The 19,418-nt window shown below is 37.8% G+C and overlaps 2 long non-coding RNA genes across 4 annotated transcripts in view; one reads left to right on the top strand and one right to left on the bottom strand.

The window, feature by feature from the left end:
* Positions 1-19,418, bottom strand: part of LOC134728992 (uncharacterized) — a 233,260-nt gene that overhangs the window by 18,097 nt on the left and 195,745 nt on the right. The gene's annotated exons all lie outside the window — the stretch shown is intronic.
* The window catches only part of LOC129393848 (uncharacterized), an 85,962-nt gene that overhangs the window by 12,938 nt on the left and 53,606 nt on the right, over positions 1-19,418 (top strand). For both annotated transcript variants that reach the window (XR_008620949.2, XR_008620950.2), the window contains 2 exons: positions 3,162-3,248; positions 3,930-4,001. This is a non-coding gene — a long non-coding RNA (uncharacterized LOC129393848). The remainder of the gene's footprint in view (positions 1-3,161; positions 3,249-3,929; positions 4,002-19,418) is intronic.

Genomic DNA, 19,418 nt, shown 5'->3' with positions numbered 1-19,418 from the left:
GAGGAGGAGGAGAAGGAAATGACATAGGTTGATAAGCTTATTAAAATGTTTAAAAATCTTTTAGGAATATGATTTGAGTGGTATCACTTTTCCAGTCTGCTTCAGCTTTTCATGTCCTTGGAGGTAAGCCTGGAAAAAAGAGACTTCATTAAAAGAGCTTAGAACATGGTAGGTGACTCAGTTGGAAGGGGACACAGATCATGGCTCTAGGGAGAGGGTTTTGTCAATGACTAGGCAAGACCTGACTCAAGAAGGCCAAGGATTTTGTAACTGTTACATTTCCAGGAAGAAAACCTAAGTCCTGACCAAAATCAACATTGAAGTATCCTTGAATGCTCTGGGGAAATGAGAGTAGGAAGCTGAGATGGGATGGACATATTCAATGGCTTGCTCCTGGTTTTACAGCTCCAAGACCATCCTCAGGTCCCATCCTGGAAAAGCTAGACACTAAATCTGAATGTAGGTGATGAATATGCTTCTTACACCTGTGATATCTAAAACAGAGTTCATGATTCTTTGCTCCAGACTCTGACCTAATCCTTTCCATATATCCCGTGTAGAAAAGCTGCTCCTTGTTGCTCAAGCCAAGAACCCAGAAGTCTTTCTTCTCTTTCTTTTTACTTTTCTTTCTTTCAACCCAGGAGTCTTCCCTCCTTCCTTCCTTCCTCTTTCTTTCTCTCTCCCCCCTCCCTCCCTTCCTCCCTTCCTCCCTCTCTTTCCTTCCTTCCTTTATTTCTCTCTCTCTCCCCCCTTCCTCCCTCTTTCTCTCTCTCCCCCCTTCCTCCCTTTCTTTCTTTCCTTTTTCTTTCTTTCTTCTTTCTTTTTCTTTATTTCTCCCCCCTCCCCACTCACTGTTTCTCTTTCTTTCTCTTTCTCTCACTTTCTCTTTTTCTCTCTTTCTCTTTCTTACTTTTCTTCCTTTCCTTTTTTCTTTCCCTCCCTCCCTTTCTTCCTTTCTCTTTTTCTTTCTTTTCTTATTTCTTTCACTCTCTCTTTTTCTCTCACTTTTTCTTTCTCTCCTTCTTTATTTCTTCTTTCTCTCTTTTTCTTTCACTTTCTTTCCTTTTCTTCCTTTCTCTTTCTTTTCATTATAACTCATTCTGCATTTCTGACTGCTCAAGCTTCAAAATGTATTTTGTATCTTTCCAGTTCCCTCTAGCTCGTCTGCCACCACTCTAGTCCAAGCCAGTTTGGAAAAAGTGGCTGGAATATAATAGTTCCTTCATAAAATATTTGTTGAATGAATAAATGTTATGGTATTTGGACTTGCCCCTACCCCTCTTTTTTCTTATCTATACTCCACACTTCTGAAAAGACAAATCAGATAATGTTACTTCTCTGCTACAAATATTTAATGGCTTCCACCTCTTGGAAATCTATTTTGCTCATTACTGTGACCTACAAACTCTGCACACTCTACTTCTTGCTCACCTCTCCATTATCTTGTTCCATGCCTTAGAATTCTTGCTTTCTACTCTACAAATACACAGGTTTCTTTTCTTCCTTAAGCATATCTATCTCTTATTGCTACAATGTTTTTGGATGTTCAGCTTCCTCTGCCTGAAATACATATATTTTTCTATTTTTGAATGGTTGGTTTAGTCTTATTTTTGAAATCATTGTCCCAATGTCATTTCTCCTGAAAGACCTTCCTTAACCTCCTCAAAAGTTTTTTTCTCCAGTTAATTTACATTACATTACATTTCTTAACTTACAACTCTAGAGGTCACAAATCTGAACTATCTTGATTGGTTCTGGCTTGTACAAGAAGAAAATCAAGGCATTTGTTCTCTGGGCTCTTACTGAGAGACAGAGACTCTGGGAAGAATCCATTTTGCAACTCACCCAAATTGTTGGCAGAATCCATTTCTTTGCAGTTTGTTTGTTTTAGATGGAGTCTCACTCTGTCACCCAGGCTGGAGTGCAATGGTGCGATCTCGGCTTACTGCAACCTCTGCCTTACAGGTTCAAGCAATTCTCCTGCCTCAGCCTCCCTGAGTAGCTGGCATTACAGGCACCCACCACCAGGCCTGGCTAATTTTTGTATTTTTAGTAGAGACAGGGTTTCCCCATGTTGGCCAGGCTGGTCTCGAACTCCTGACCTCAAGTGATCCACCTGCCTTGGCCTCCCAAAGTGCTGGGATTACAGGCGTGAGCCACTGTGCCTGGCAGACAGTTCTTCCTTTCCTTGTTATCTGTCAACCAAGGGATGCTCTCTGATTAATGACCTAAATCACAGGGTTTGATTGAATAACCAGTAGACTGGAATCTTTGGGGGACATATTTAAAATTCTACCTCTCACAGGGAAGGTGATAAAACTTCTTAGAAGTATATGCATTTAAGCAACTGTTTTTCTTCAAAGTTTTATGATAGTAAAAATAAAGGAACTGTTGAACAAAGTAGGACCAATAGAAATGTAGAAATGTCATTTGGTTTGTTAAGAGACACACTAGAAGATAATATTGTCTTAAAGTTAGAGAAAGAGTGGTGAATCTTGTCAAAATGCTACAGAGAAGAAACTATGGCATTTGAAAATTAAGATGTCAATCATGACTTCTGAAAAAGCAATTTCAAATGGGTGGTATGGCCTGATTTTAGTTGTTTAAGGATGATTTGCATGTTATGAAATTGAGCAGGAATGTTTACAGTACTATTTTCAGTGGACTGATAAGAAAATAAAAGAAAAATGGTGAAGTGGCAATGCTCTTTGGTGGGGATAATTGTTGGAACAATATATTTTTCTTCAAACCAGAAGCTTGCTCCTCTGAAGATGCAGCTCATAAAATAAAACTGGGCCTAGAGGTCTTGCTATATTATTTCTTTAGTGATTCAGAAATATCTAGAGCCACATTTAGAAATGTATTATGTAAACTATATCAATACACAAACTTTGGAGGACAGCTTTTATAAAACAAATGAGAGCTCTGTATTAATATGCAAAGATATTAAAACAAAAATTCTTAGTGTACACTAAAAGCCACACACAATAGAAAAGGAAAGCAACAGTGATCTTGGGATTAAAACCAACTTGATTTAAACTCTTATCAAAGTGAGATTTCAAGTCTTTATAAAGTTCTCATGATGTTATTTCCTACCAGTCATTTTCCCGTGAAGCTAAGTCCCACACAATTTTTCTACATTTTTGAACTTTTTTTTTCAGATGGGCAACTGATGGTCAGACTCCAGTGGTTCTTCAAAACTTTCTAGGAGGTAAACAAGATGAAAGGGAAAGCACACAAATTTGCTGGTATGTATTTGCAAGAAGTAAATGGGTGCCATCTGTTAGAAGATTTCATTTGCTGCCTAATTAATTCTCCCATGTTCCCTGGTACACCCATGCAAAGCTCATAGATACAATTGGAAAAGGGAACAGATGGTGTCTTTCAGTTATCTATTGACTACTGTGATCTTCTTGCTAATTAATCTAAATAAAGCACCTATTACTTAATCTTAAACAAAAATTCAACCAGTTAAGATTTTGGGGTATATCATTAAAAAACCGTTTTCTTTTGTTTGCATTTGCAAAAAGCATCCTGGTATTGACCTCAAGTTGCAAGGATTCAAAGAAGTTACAGAAGCATCCACATCAGTCAGAATGTTTTGTCCTCAAATCCACCACAAGTGGATCTTCAAACCTTTAGTATTAGAACTCTGATCAGATGACAGCTGCCAGAGATTGTCTGAATTTTTAAAATTTCAGATTTACTTTCATTAAAAATCCAAGCAATATTTTATTAGTGAAATCTAACATTGTGTACTCCAAGGTTGGGTATTTGAGACGTATATTCCTAATTTGCTTTACTAGTGTTAATAAATGTTTGCTTCTCCTTTAAAATTACTGAATATTTGGGTTTTTTAAAATATCTTTAACTGATTTTGACCTTTACATTTAAACTACATTTATGTTCCTCACTATCCTTCTTTTTAGGAATTTGGAAAACACGAACCCTGGAATTTGGAGGAGTCACTTCCACTGGAAAATACTTTTATATTATTTATAGTAAGTAGAGAATGCTTAAAAATCATTAGTATCATTTCATATGGCTGGATAAATAATAATTGTGAATTATTACAGAAAACAAACTCAAAAATATATTTCAATAGTTTTTGGGGAAAAGGTGGTTTTTGGTTACATGGGGATAATTTCTTTAGTGGTGATTTCTGAGATTTTGGTGCACCCATCACCCAAGCAGTGTACCCCATATCCAATGTGTAGTCTTTCATCCCTCACTGCCACCCCCCCACCTTTTCCCCATGAGTCCCTGAAGTCCATTGTATCATTCTTATGCCTTTGTGTCCTCATAGCTTAGCTCCCACTTATAAGTGACAACATACGATGTCTGGTTTTCCACTCCTGAGTTACTTCACTCAAAAATAATGGTCTCCAATTTATCCAGGTTGTTGAGGATGCCATTATTTCATTCCTTTTTATGGCTGAGTAGTATTCTATGGTATATATACACCACATTTTCTTTAACCACTCATTGGTTAACAGACATTTAGGTTGGTTCCATATCTTTGCTTTTGCTAATTGTGCTGCTATAAACATGTGTGCATGTGTCTTTTTCATATAATGACTTATTTTCCTTGGGGTAGATACCCAGTAGTGGGATTGCTGGATAGAATGGTAGCTCTACTTTAGTTATTTAAGGAATCTCTATACTGCTCAGAAAACAAACTCAATTTAGCTTCAATAGGGCATGATTTTGTTATCTTAAAAGAAGTAATTACCCTAATCATAAGGTGATTCTATTTCAAAAATACATAAAAGCATTTTAACAGCAAACAATTTAAGTTCTTTCCAACAATGCAAGAAGATTTTATATTCTCCAGCCCCTAGAACTTCAGTAAGTCAGGCAGTTTAATTATCTATTTAGTGTAACATTTTTCTTGGGAAATAGCAATTTGGTGAATAATTGATTCCTTAGAAGTTCCATTTTTCTCTATAGTTCAGTTATAACACTCATCATACTGTATTGCTATTCATCTTTTATTTTACATGACTAACTCTTTCATAAGTAAGTCTTAGAGGTTGGTTCCGGAAATCAGAGACCAAATCTAATTTATCTTTTTATCCCCAGCATCTAGAGATGTGCTTGGCACATTGTCGAGGGCCTATGAATGTTGTCCAAATGAATGAATGATCAAATTTTACCTGAAAGGGTGATGATAGGATGTAAGACAACCTTAGAATACATTTTATTCAGGAAAAGAAAAATGAAGCTGATTATTTGGTGAACATGAGGAAACTCACTCAAAATATTTCTTTCTTTTTTAAAAAAAAAAGATTCATTCATTTCCATGTTAAAATGTTTCACTTCTGTTGTTTCACTATGGTTTATGCTTCAGAGATGTAATACACCCTAAAGCAGCTCTCTGTAAAGTTCTTAGCGTGGCATGCCTTTTGATTGCTTCCTGCAGTGAAGTGCAGTAGAGAGGAAGCATACTATTAGCTTCCTCTATCTTGAGCCATTCTGACCATGGCCTGGGACTGCCATCACCCTTATCTGCCACTTGCATCCCAACTTGAACAAATGCCAAGTCCCTGCCTCCAACCTAAAGTATTTTTTTCTTCTCCTCTCTGACCACAAATTAATACATGTCTGAGATCCAGATCTTGTTCTTACCAGATTCTCCACCTACCAGGTTTCTATATGTGGAAATAACTAACTTAACAACAAACTGTCTGAGTAAGAAGGTGCCTTAGCTAGAGCTGTTGCCTAATTATTCTGCCAAATTCACCTGCAGCACTTCCGATGAATAATATCACAGGCTCTTCTTGGTCTGTTCATTAGGAGGGACTTCATCATCTTAAAAAATTCATTCTAGTGCAATTCAGCACTTTATGACATTCTTTCTAATACTAAGCCAAAATATATTACTTTCTAACATGTTTGTGAGATATTCTCTAGAAGATCATATTACAAATCTAAAGATAGGCCATCCACATCTGAATAGGACTTTCTGATAATTCAAGTTACATGACATTTAGAATTCTTCAGGAGTATCCTTCATGCAGAGAGGAAATAAGAAGCACTAAATGAATAATAAGAATTGGCAGGAGAAAGAATCCAAAAAAATCATTGTCTTTAATCACATCGAAGTTAAGGAACATCAATTAGACTAGTATTGCATTTAAGACACATAAATGTATAAGACATTATGATTTCTTTGTATGCAAACAAAATTGCAATGCAAACCTTGCCTAAAAATGTGATAATGATAAAAACTAAGTATTAGACTACAATCGGCAAGGAAAAATTATATAGAATTTTTAAAATAGTAAATTTAAAATTTGTATGGGAGGAAAAAGCCACATACTATGACAATATTTGAATGGATAAGCGAATGCATAAATACGTTAATTTATGTAGGAATTAATGGTTAGGGGAAATAATGCAGAGAGGAATAGATGTAGAAGCAGGGGAATTTCAGGCAATGTTAAAATTCAAAGGCAGGTGAACTACGTATAAAATGTCTAATTATAATGCAGTAGACTAATACTTTTGAATATAATTTTTGAGGAATTGTATTTAATTACCAATTGACATTTTAATTCCGGTGCTGTCATTATTTATTTATCTATCGAGATATTTTTGTGACAATTTAATCCTGCAATCAGCTAAAGAAAATCATTCTTCTATTGGTTGAGCTGTCCTTAGTTTAAGCTACTTTTGGCTAGTAACTTACTGACATGGAGATTTAGTAGAAAGAGATTCCTTAGATTAATTAAAACTCAACATTAAGAATAGCCATCACATTTATTGATCCTGTGCTATATGTCAGGCATCATGTTAAACAGTTTGCATTGCATCATCTTACCTAATCCTCACAATGACTGTATCAAAAAGGAATTGTTGTGCAATTTCCTAAATAGTAAAACCTGAGATATAAGGAGGTTGAGTAAATTGCCCAAGGTCACAGTTCATAAGCAGTATAGCTGGGGTGCAAACTTCAGTACCCTGATTCTGGAGCAATAATTTCAAAGTGCAATATCAAGGTAGTTTCACATCTTTGCTAGGAAATCAGGGCATACAGACAAATGCCTTTGAGATATCTATATTTCTACTTTCTAGTCCATTTTTCTCATAACATTTGAAGGCACGTGCAGCAAGGCTAAGGGAATGTAGACAACCACAAGGCAGGGGTGGAGGGGAGAAAGGAACAAAGGGAGGTAAATACTCAAACATTTAATGATAAATGCAGATATTTCAGATATCATATGCAGGTTTCAGGGCTGCTGGTTGCCCCCTATTTGAGGCAGTACAAGATGCTGTGAAACCCAGGGCTCAGGGAGATGGGTGAGCAGTTCACTTGTCCTTGCCAGGCAGAGACCTTCTGCCTTCATTTGTCATGCTTCAGTAGAGACTGGCTCTGTGTCCTGTAATTTTCCCTGCCCATGCTACTGTGGCTTCCGAGTGAGTGCTTTCAGGTTGGACAGTCACGAATCAAGCGTCGAGGAAATCTATCACTGAATGGGTTTGCTCTGCTCTATTCTAAAGAATGTTCTTTTTTAGAGAAGAAACTAGTCCCTGAGAAGTGATTTTTCACTTTGCATAAAAACAAAAGAAACAAGCAACAAAAACCCCAAGCCTTCTAATTTAATTGAATAAAATAAAATTCTCAATCAAGAACAAATCTGGCACAGTGCCTGGCAGGTGGAAAAGCCTCAATAAATATAACTTTTATTGGATTGTAAAGGAGAGATATCTCAATTCGGTCCTGAGATTGTAGAGTGATAGCCGAAAGAATTTTTATACTTATCTTTCCTTCCCCAATTTAAGATATTATCAGTCAGAAGAAACAATTGATGCATTAACACATTTGGGGAGGAAAAACTTATGATAATTACATGTAGATAATTCAGTTTAAACAATGTTAAAATATGAAAATACATGCATCTTAGCATTGATTAAAGAGGGGAACACATTTCTGAGCATTCGGTTACAGTCCCCAACTTTGGTGAAGGCATCATGGTTGGACCAGTGAAGAATTAAAAAAAAAAAAAAAAAAGCTTCCACTCCTTAATATTATAAATCCTTGAGTAACTGAAAATGCATCTATGAACCATAGTGACTGTTCCCCCTGGTTATTTAAAAACATTGATTTGTAAGGAAAGTAAGAATTTTGTCCATCTGAAGCTCAATTAAAATGACGGATCTCTAGTTTCAGCACAGAAGAGGTACAAAAGAGATTTATAAACATACTGTTATTCCAAAATTGTAAAATCCATCTCCCATTTAGGTACACAGCTTATTAAACTTTTGGATGAGTAAGCCAAGAAAGAATTAAAAACAGCAGTTTTCTTTTGTTTCTGTAGCAAATCCCTAATATCATTTTTATAGCCTGTCTGAGGGAAGGGATTAAATCTTAGTTTATTTCAACATTCTAGTTTCCCTGTTTGTCCATTTATATATTCTAGTAAATATCTATCTTCATCACTACTGAAGATAAACTACTTGTATTCCTATCTTATTCTTCATGAGAAATTCCAGATATTGCTACAAATAAAAGAGAAAAAGGAGAGGAGTCAAGTATGATGATGGTGTTTTAGATACTGTACAGTATATTTCTAGACCATTAACAAGCAAATAGAATATAAACAAATCAATAGCAGAACCTATAAAAGCACAAAAAGGCAGGACATTAGAGTTTAAAGAATGTTCTTGTCATTGTATTACTGGAATCTGCTACAAATACATGCCCAGGGGAGTAGTCAATTTATTTTTATTCCTGTTGTTATGAGTTGACTATTCTGGGTGCAGTATTCAGAAGAGCCTGAGAGAGGGAGCCATTTGGAGTCTCCGGTCTTTTGGTGAGGATTTTTACAGAGTGAGATGCGAAATCACAGCAGGTTCCATATAAGATGTCACGACATTCTCGGAAACCCAGGAATACTCAGAAATGTTTGGCTGTCTATGCATAAAGTTTTCTTCATCTGAAAACTTCTAAGCATTTCTCAAGGATTTATACTGCACATCTCAACCTTTGATGCAATGGAAGTACAATCTGTGGTTAAATAACATTACATAATGAGATCACATTAAAACAAGATGAGTTTTGGAGAAGACTTACCTGACCAAGTAATATAACAAGCAATGATAGAACATAGGCTATCATTCTTATTCTTGCAGCCAATTAATGATGTCCTTTATCTTCCACCTATTTTTTCTTCTCTTATTTTGATGGGTAATGCACTGATTGTGAATCTTGCTTAGTAAGAAAGCCCTTACGTTTCTTTTTAAGTGGTTCCTGGTAGATCTGTCTGTCAGGATAATGGCAATCTTTGTTAGGTTTTGTCTAAGTGCTTATTATAACAAGAGTTCATGCTGAGTTCTATTCATACTCCTCCTCCTCTATTTCATAGCAGTAACACTATCTGCCTTTGATCCTCAGGGTACATTAATCTGCATAGGCTGCCATAACAGAATACCAAGGCATGGGTGGTTTAAACAACAAAAATATTGTTTTCTGGTGGCTGTAAGATCAGTGCTCCCACTGTTGGCTTTTGGCTTCTCTATTCCTGGCTTTCAGACAGCCACCTTCTCCCTGTGTTCTCAAATGGCTTTTTGTCTGTGCCCAGGCAGAAAGACAGAGTTCTCTGGTGTCTTTTCTCTTTTATAAGGACACCAGTCTTAACAGATTAGGATCCCATCTTTCGGACCTCAGTCAACCTTAATTATTTTCCTAAAGGCCCTATCTCCAAACACAGTTGCACTGGGGGTTAGGGCTTCAACATATGAATTTGACAGGGAGACACAACTCAGTCCATAACACAAGATCTATCGCCTCAGTCAATTTTTATGAAATACTGTTTTCTTAAGCCTAGTTTTGAGGATTGAGAACACTTGTGTCAACATGTCTTAACTGTTTTACCAGGAAATTCTTGCCAAGAAAGATAAAGCTGTATACTAACAAATAAAAACAAAGCTGTATACTAACAAATAACCCCACTGCTTCAGGAAATTCTTGCAAACCAAATTACCTGAGCAAATAGCTTACTCATCTGGTCAAACAGCTCCCTTATCAGACAACAGTTTCCTTATCAAGAATTGTCTCCAATTCCTCACCTCATTGTGCTTATGAATTTTAAACTATTAGGTCATGAATTTTGCCCAATTTCAACCAGTTTCCCTCTTTGAAAGATCTGCCTTAAACCACTTTGGCCCAAAACAAAAATCATATATATATATATACACATATACACACACATACACATATATATACATATATATATATACACACACACACATATATATATATATATATTCTTCCCTAAATTCTTCTTTCTGTCTCTATAGAGAATCTGTCAAGGTGACTTTATCCTTTGCTGCTGTGAGTTTAAAACTTTGGTTTCCTTGAGTCACAGGTTTCTTTGGTAGTCTTTTGTGCGGAGTTGAGAGTCAACATTTCATAGTGGTCAGAATAACCAGTTTCCAACTTAGTGGAATCTTTATCATGCCACACAGGTAAAAGCATTCTTCTGGTATGTACTAGCAACTTCTAAATGAGATCACAGTATGACAATGGAAAATAAAACTTTAGAGGCCGGGCAAGGTGGCTCACGCCTGTAATCCCAGCCCTTTGGGAGGCCGAGGCGGGTAGATCATGAGGTCAGGAGATCGAGACCATCCTGGCTAACATGGTGAAACCCCGTCTGTACTAAAAATGCAAAAAATTAGCCGGGCGTGGTGGTGGGTGCCTGTAGTCCCAGCTACTCAGGAGGCTGAGGCAGGAGAATGGCATGAACCCGGGAGGCGGAGCCTGCAATGAGCTGAGATCGCGCGACTGCACTCCAGCCTGGGTGACAGAGCAAGAGTCTGTCTCAAAAAAACAAAAAACAGCAACAACAAAAAAACCCTGTAGAAAGCAGTTTGTTAGGTATAACCAGGAGAGGTTCCACTCTTATTTTCATCCTTTCCGTTCCTTCACCTTCACCTGTATATTATGACTATGAGAAAAATGACTGCCCCAGTTCCATTAACCTTCAGTTTGTGACTATTTTCATTTGTAAATTCAGAAGAGAAAAAATCCAATTGCCATATTTTGAGTCCATGTCAATCAGCTATGATTCTAGTTGCAGGGTCATCTACAGGGACCTCTGGTACTGCCCCGTGGATTGAGGCTGTTTCTACAAAATTGTGACAGAAAAGGTGAGGAACAGTGACAGTTGATGTTCACTGTTGGTTTCATAGAGTTAAAGAATTGCCGTCTGAGCATATATGTTTACTATACTTGTAAAGGCCGTGCGATGCTTCTCATTGACTAAAACTCAACTTAATGTCTGTAGTATGGGTTCCCAAACTGTGTATCGAGGCATGCTGGTATGCCAGTGAACTCATAGGGTTGTTGCTGGCATAGTTTAAATATTTGAGGAAAATAGTGATACTTGACATTTGTCGGACACTATGTAAAACACTGGCTCAAGGTAATCCATAGTTTCCACATTAGCATATGTTAAATTCTTTCAATGACATCATTTCTTTTGAAGCTGTGTTTTTGGTGATTGCAGCGACTAAAAAGCAAATGCCATGTGAAAACTAACATGTAACAGGAAGAGTGATGGCATCCAAACTGATTCCAAGGTTGAAAGATTGTATAGTGTCCCCAGGTACATAAATACCATTAGGCAGTAATTGTGAATAAGAAGGAAACAGATTTTTGTGACTACTTTATCAAACTGCTACTAAGCTCTTAGGATATTAAATTCTTATTAGGTTGTTTGTATCTACTTAGTAAGTGAAACCCTTAGATGTTTCTTGTGGTCATTAAAAATTTTCTGGGACACTAAACTGAAGAAATGTGGTAACCTCTGTCTTGTAGTGTTTCTCTTCTTGTTCCATTTTTTAAAGTCAGAGGTATTCTGTGTTAATAATTTTTTTTAATTTTAAAGTATAAAAAGAATCCCCTGGGGATATTGTTAGAATATAGATTTCTGGGTTCAATTCCCATAGATACAGATACATATTTCTGGGATGGGACCCAGGAATTTGTATGTTAACAAAAAAGCAATTCGATTGTCAGTCTGTTCAGGCTGCCATAACAAAATACTCAAAACTGGGTGGCTTAAACAACAGACATTTATTTCTCACAATTCTGGAGGCTGGGAAGTTCAAGATCAACTGCATGTCTATTCTGTTTCCCTGTGAGGGATTTCTTCGTGGCCTGCAGATGACTGCCTTTTTGCTGTGTCCTCACATGGCTTTTTCTCTATGTGCAAGTGGAAAGAAAACTATCTCTAGCTCACGTAAGGACACCAGACCTATTGGATTACGGCCCTGCCCTGAAGACTTCACTCAAACCTAATTATCTCCTACAGGCTTCACTTATATAGTGACATTGGGGGTTAGGGTTTCAATGTATGAATTTGGGGAAGATACAATTCATTTCATAGCACTCCACCCTGGCCTCCCAAAATTCATGTTCTTATATAAAAATATATTTATTCTATCCCAATAACAAAAAATGTCTAAAGCATTTTGTTATAGCAGCCAGAGCAGACTAATACAAATTTTGATACAGAGAGACAGGATTCTGCTAAATATGTAAAAATGTGGAGACAGCTCTGAACCTGGGCAACAGGTAGCATCCTGAAGAGTGTTAAAGAACGTGCTAGAAATATGAATGGAAGTGGTGATTCTGGTGAGGGCACAGGAAGAAAAGAAGGGAGCTGGAGGAAACGTTTGCTGGGTTCTGGACCTGACACCCATCATCTCTCCTTCCTTGCTCATTTCTCTTTTTTGGAGTGGGCATCTGTCTCCTATGCTTGTTCCAGTCTTGTATTTTGGAAGCAAAAATCTCCTCTGGTTTCACAGTTTTGCAGCTAGAGAGGAATTTTACTCAGGATGAATCGCAACTTAAGTCTTACCCATGGGTAATGTTTACCTAAATATGTGGGCACCCTGTGGCTCAGTTAAGATGATACATAAAAGTTAACCATCCCACGGATGCAGGTGGCCCATGTGCCACACTCTGAGGAACAGGTTTTTGTTTTAGAATTTCAAAACTTTTTTAAAGCAGCTCTGTATTTTAGATGTACTTTCTTCTACCCTATTTTTTTTCCTATTTCCCATTTAATGCAGGAAGCACCTAACCCTGTTGATTCCAACACACTGCATAAAAGTTTTGCAATGTGTCATGCTTTCAAGCCATGGCAATGAAAAAAATCACTTGTATTGTTTCTATTGCCCAATATATAAACCCAGATCCCTACTATTGACCCATAACCCCTGCCTGAGACAACATGGCTAGCAGATTACAAGAGGGCTATCACTGTGTGCTCAGCATATTAGTCACTTCCTGTATATATTAGTCAGGGTTCTCTAGAAGGTCAGAACTAATAGGACAGATGTGTATATAACAGGGAGTTTATTAAGGAGTATTGACTCACAGGATCACAAGGTGAGGTCTCAAAATAGACTGTCTGCAAGCTGATGAGCAAGGAAGCCAGTCTGAGTCCCAAAGCTGAAGAACTTGGAGTCTGATGTTTGAGGCCAGGAAGCATCCAGCACAGGAAAAAGATGGAGGCCAGAAGACTAAACCAGTTGAGTCTTTCCACGTTCTTCTGCCTGCTTTTATTCTGGCCACGCTGGCAGCTGAGTAGATGGTGCCCACCCAGACTGAGGGTGGGTCTGCCTTTCCCAGTCCTCTGCCTCAAATGTTAATCTCCTTTGGCAGCACCCTCACAGACACACTCAGGATCAATACTTTGCATCTTTCAATACAATCGAGTTGACACTCAGTATTAATCATCACACTGTAACACACAATATGGTCTTCCTATCCTCTCCCCTTAAGGTAAACAACTTGATAAAATTAGAAAGACATGCAGAGAGTGACGAGAGGAGTGTGATGATCAAGCTGCCTGTTCTGCAGAGCTGACGAGTTGGTGGCTCTGGATTCTTTAGAGCCGTCTTTTGAAAAAATTTGACAGCCGTCTGGCTATATGGCACAATATTTATCTTGCAATATTGCTCCTGTTTGTGTCAAAACAAACAATGAGAGAAAATCCAGCACAGAAGAAAATGACAGGAACTGATCCTGCTCAGAGTCAACACAGGACACTGCATTCCTGATGACATTTTTCACCCAGGTGTGTGTGGTCTCACGCTTTTTGTTCTGCTCCTTGATTCTTTTGCACACTGTCCAGTTGCAATCAAGTTCACTGTTTTATTATCATTTTTCTGTGCAAAGCTAGTGTCAGGAAATTTTTATAATAATATAGTTTAGTCATATAGTTATCCTTGTATTATTTTGAGTGCCTTTTTTGTGTCAGGCACTGTGTTCAAGGGTGACAAACAAACGTGAGTCAAATAGAAAATATATTTTTTCTGGCACTTATGTTCGTAATCTCAGAACTTTGGGAGGTGGAGGCGGGCAGATCAGGAGGTCAGGAGATCGAGACCATCCTGACTAACATGGTGAAACCCCGTGTCTACTAAAAATACAAAAAAATTAGCCGGGCGTGGCGGCGGGAGCCTGTAGTCTCAGCTACTCGGGAGGCTGAGGCAGGAGAATGGCATGAACCTGGGAGGCGGAGCTTGCAGTGAGCCGAGATCACGCCACTGTACTCCAGCCTGGGCAACAGAGTGAGACTCTGTCTAAAGAAAAGAAAAAAATAAAATGTATTTTTTCCAATATGAAATTAATTGGGCACATACTATGTAGCAGGCACTCTGTTCAGTGCTTTAAATATATTTTCTCAAAGTTACAAAGTTTTCAACAAGCTAAAATGCAGGTTCTAATATTGCCTCTATTTTTCAGTTGAGAAAACCGAGGCTTAGCATGATTGCAGGACTTGATCACAGTCACATAGCCAGGTGGGAGATCTACATCTAAGTCAAAGTAATTTAAAAATATATGACAAGTTATTAATAAGTAGATTCTGAAGAATCAGTTATTAACAAAAGCTAAATTGCTCCTTTTATTTATTATTATTATACTTTAAGTTTTAGGGTACATGTGCACAATGTGCAGGTTTGTTACATATGTATACATGTGCCATGCTGGTGCGCTGCACCCACTAACTCACCATCTAGCAATAGGTATATCTCCCAATGCTATTCCTCCCCACTCCCCCCACAACAGTCCCCAGAGTGTGATGTTCCCCTTCCTGTGTCCATGTGTTCTCATTGTTCAATTCCCACCTATGAGTGAGAATATGCAGTGTTTGGCTTTTTGTTCTTGTGATAGTTTACTGAGAATGATGATTTCCAATTTCATCCATGTCCCTACAAAGGACATGAACTCATCATTTTTTATGGCTGCATAGTATTCCATGGTTTTTATGTGCCACATTTTCTTAATCCAGTCTATCATTGTTGGACATTTGGGTTGGTTCCAAGTCTTTGCTATTGTGAATAATGCCGCAATAAACATACGTGTGCATGTGTCTTTATAGCAGCATGATTTATAGTCCTTTGGGTATATACCCAGTAATGGGATGGCTGGGTCAAATGGTATTTCTAGTTCTAGATCCCTGAGGAATCGCCACACTGACTTCCACAATGGTTGAACTAGTTTACAGTCCCACCAACAGTGTAAAAGTGTTCCTATTTCTCCACATCCTCTCCAGCACCTGTTGTTTCCTGACTTTTTAATGATTGATTGCCATTCTAACTGGTGTGAGATGGTATCTCATTGTGGTTTTGATTTGCATATCTCTGATGGCAGTGATGGTGAGCATTTTTTCATGTGTTTTTTGGCTACATAAATGTCTTCTTTTCAGAAGTGTCTGTTCATGTCCTTTGCCCACTTTTTGATGGGGTTGTTTTTTTCTCGTAAATTTGATTGAGTTCATTGTAGATTCTGGATATTAGCCCTTTGTCAGATGAGTAGGTTGCAAAAATTTTCTCCCATTTTGTAGGTTGCCTGTTCACTCTGATGGTGGTTTTTTTTGCTGTGCAGAAGCTCTTTAGTTTAATTAGATCCCATTTGTGAATTTTGGCTTTTGTTGCCATTGCTTTTGGTGTTTTAGACATGAAGTCGTTGCCCATGCCTATGTCCTGAATGGTAATGCCTAGGTTTTCTTCTAGGGTTTTTATGGTTTTAGGTCTAACGTTTAAGTCTTTAATCCATCTTGAATTGATTTTTGTATAAGGTGTAAGGAAGGGATCCAGTTTCAGCTTTCTACATATGGCTAGCCAGTTTTCCCAGCACCATTTATTAAATAGGGAATCCTTTCCCCATTGCTTGTTTTTCTCAGGTTTGTCAAAGATCAGATAGTTGTAGATATGCGGCATTATTTCTGGGGGCTTTCTTCTGTTCCATTGGTCTATATCTCTGTTTTGGTACCAGTACCATGCTGTTTTGGTTACTGTAGGCTTGTAGTATAGTTTGAAGTCAGGTAGCGTGATGCCTCCAGCTTTGTTCTTTTGGCTTAGGATTGATTTGGTGATGCGGGCTCTTTTTTGGTTCCATATGAACTTTAAAGTAGTTTTTTCCAATTCTGTGAAGAAAGTCATTGGTAGCTTGATGGGGATGACATTGAATGTATAAATTACCTTGGGCAGTATGGCCATTTTCACGATATTGATTCTTCCTACCCATGAGCGTGGAATGTTCTTCTGTTTGTTTGTATCCTCTTTTATTTCATTGAGCAGTGGTTTGTAGTTCTCCTTGAAGAGGTCCTTCACATCCCTTGTAAGTTGGATTCCTAGGTATTTTATTCTCTTTGAAGCAATTGTGAATGGGAGTTCACTCATGATTTGGCTCTCTGTTTGTCTGTTGTTGGTGTATAAGAATGCTTGTGATTTTTATACGTTGATTTTGTATCCTGAGACTTTGCTGAAGTTGCTTATCAGCTGAAGGAGATTTTGGGCTGAGACAATGGGGACTTCTAGATATACAATCATGTCATCTGCAAACAGGGACAATTTGACTTCCTCTTTTCCTAATTGAATACCCTTTATTTCCTTCTCCTGCCTAATTGCCCTGGCCAGAACTTCCAACACTATGTTGAATAGGAGTGGTGAGAGAGGGCATCCCTGTCTTGTGCCAGTTTTCAAAGGGAATGCTTCCAGTTTTTGCCCATTCAGTATGATATTGGCTGTGGGTTTGTCGTAGATAGCTCTTATTATTTTGAGATACGTCCCATCAATACCTAATTTATTGAGAGTTTTTAGCATGAAGTGTTGTTGAATTTTGTCAAAGGCCTTTTCTGCATCTATTGAGAAAATCATGTGGCTTTTGTCTTTGGTTCTGTTTATATGCTAGATTAGATTACATTTATTGATTTGCGTATATTGAACCAGTCTTGCATCCCAGGGATGAAGCCCACTTGATCATGGTGGATAAGCTTTTAGATATGCTGCTGGATTTGGTTTGCCAGTATTTTATTGAGGATTTTTGCATCAATGTTCATCAAGGATATTGGTCTAAAATTCTCTTTTTTGGTTTTGTCTCTGCCCAGCTTTGGTAAGAGGATGATGCTGGCCTCATAAAATGAGTTAGGGAGGATTCCCTCTTTTTCTATTGATTGGAATAGTTTCAGAAGGAATGGTACCAGTTCCTCCTTGTACCTCTGGTAGAATTCAGCTGTGAATCCATCTGGTCCTGGACTCTTTTTGGTTGGTAAGCTATTGATTATTGCCACAATTTCAGCTCCTCTTATTGGTCTATTCAGAGATTCAACTTCTTCCTGGTTTAGTCTTGGGAGGGTGTATGTGTTGAGGAATTTATCCATTTCTTCTAGATTTTCTAGTTTATTTGCATAGAGGTGTTTGTAGTATTCTCTGATGGTAGTTCGTATTTCTGTGGGATCAGTGGTGATATCCCCTTTATCATTTTTTATTGCGTCTATTTGATTCTTCTCTCTTTTTTTCTTTATTAGTCTTGCTAGCAGTCTATCAGTTTTGTTGATGCTTTCAAAAAACTAGCTCCTGGATCAGTTAATTTTTTGAAAGGTTTTTTGTGTCTCTATTTCCTTCAGTTCTGCTCTGATTTTAGTTATTTCTTGCCTTCTGCTAGCTTTTGAATGTGTTTGCTCTTGCTTTTCTAGTTCTTTTAATTGTGATGTTATGGTGTCAATTTTGGATATTTCCTGCTTTCTCTTGTGGGCATTTAGTGCTATAAATGTCCTTCTACACACCGCTTTGAATGTGTCCCAGAGATTCTGGTATGTTGTGTCTTTGTTCTTGTTGGTTCCAAAGAACATCTTTATTTCATTTCTGCCTTCATTTCGTTATGTACCCAGTAGTCATTCAGGAGGAGGTTGTTCAGTTTCCTTGTAGTTGAATAGTTTTGAGTGAGATTCTTAATCCTGAGTTCTAGTTTGATTGCACTGTGTTCTGAGAGATAGTTTGTTATAATTTCTCTTCTTTTACATTTGCTGAGGAGAGCTTTACTTCCAAGTATGTGGTCAATTTTGGAATAGGTGTGATGTAGTGCTGAAAAGAATGTATATTCTGTTGATTTGGGGTGGAGAGTTCTGTGGATGTCTATTAGGTCCACTTGGTGCAGAGCTGAGTTCATTTCCTGGGTATCCTTGTTAACTTTCTGTCTCAGTGATCTGTCTAATGTTGACAGTGGGGTGTTAAAGTCTCCCATTATTAATGTGTGGGAGTCTAAGTCTCTTTGTAGGTCACTCAGGACTTGCTTTATGAATCTGGATGCTCCTGTATTGGGTGCATATATATTTAGGATAGTTAGCTCTTCTTGTTGAATTGATCCCTTTACCATTAAGTAATGGCCTTCTTTGTCTGTTTTGATCTTTGTTGGTTTAAAGTCTGTTTTATCAGAGACTAGGATTGCAACCCCTGCCTTTTTTTGTTTTCCATTTGCTTGGTAGATCTTCCTCCATCCTTTTATTTTGAGCCTATGTGTGTCTCTGCACATGAGATGGGTTTCCTGAATACAGCACACTGATGGGTCTTGACTCTTTATCCAATTTGCCAGTCTGTGTCTTTTAATTGGAGCATTTAGTCCATTTACATTTAAAGTTAATATTGTTATGTGTGAATTTGATTCTGTCATTATGATGTTAGCTGGTTATTTTGCTTGTTAGTTGATGCAGTTTATTCCTAGTCTCGATGGTCTTTACATTTTGGCATGATTTTCCAGCGGCTGGTACCAGTTATTCCTTTCCATGTATAGCGCTTCCTTCAGGAGCTCTTTTAGGGCAGGCCTGGTGGTGACAAAATCTCTCAGCATTTCCTTGTCTGTGAAGTATTTTATTTCTCCTTCACTTATGAAGCCTAGTTTGGCTGGATATGAAATTCTGGGTTGAACATTCTTTTCTTTAAGAATGTTGAATATTGGCCCCCACTCTCTTCTGGCTTGTAGCGTTTCTGCCAAGAGATCTGCTGTTAGTCTGATGGGTTTCCCTTTGAGGGTAACCCGACCTTTCTCTCTGGCTGCCCTTAACATTTTTTCCTTCATTTCAACTTTGATGAATCTGACAATTATGTGTCTTGGAGTT

Source organism: Pan paniscus, chromosome 15 (assembly GCF_029289425.2).
Source record: "Pan paniscus chromosome 15, NHGRI_mPanPan1-v2.0_pri, whole genome shotgun sequence".
Classification (NCBI taxonomy): domain Eukaryota; kingdom Metazoa; phylum Chordata; class Mammalia; order Primates; family Hominidae; genus Pan; species Pan paniscus.
Note: the sequence above shows the minus strand (reverse complement) of the source record. Positions and strands in the feature narration are given on the sequence as shown.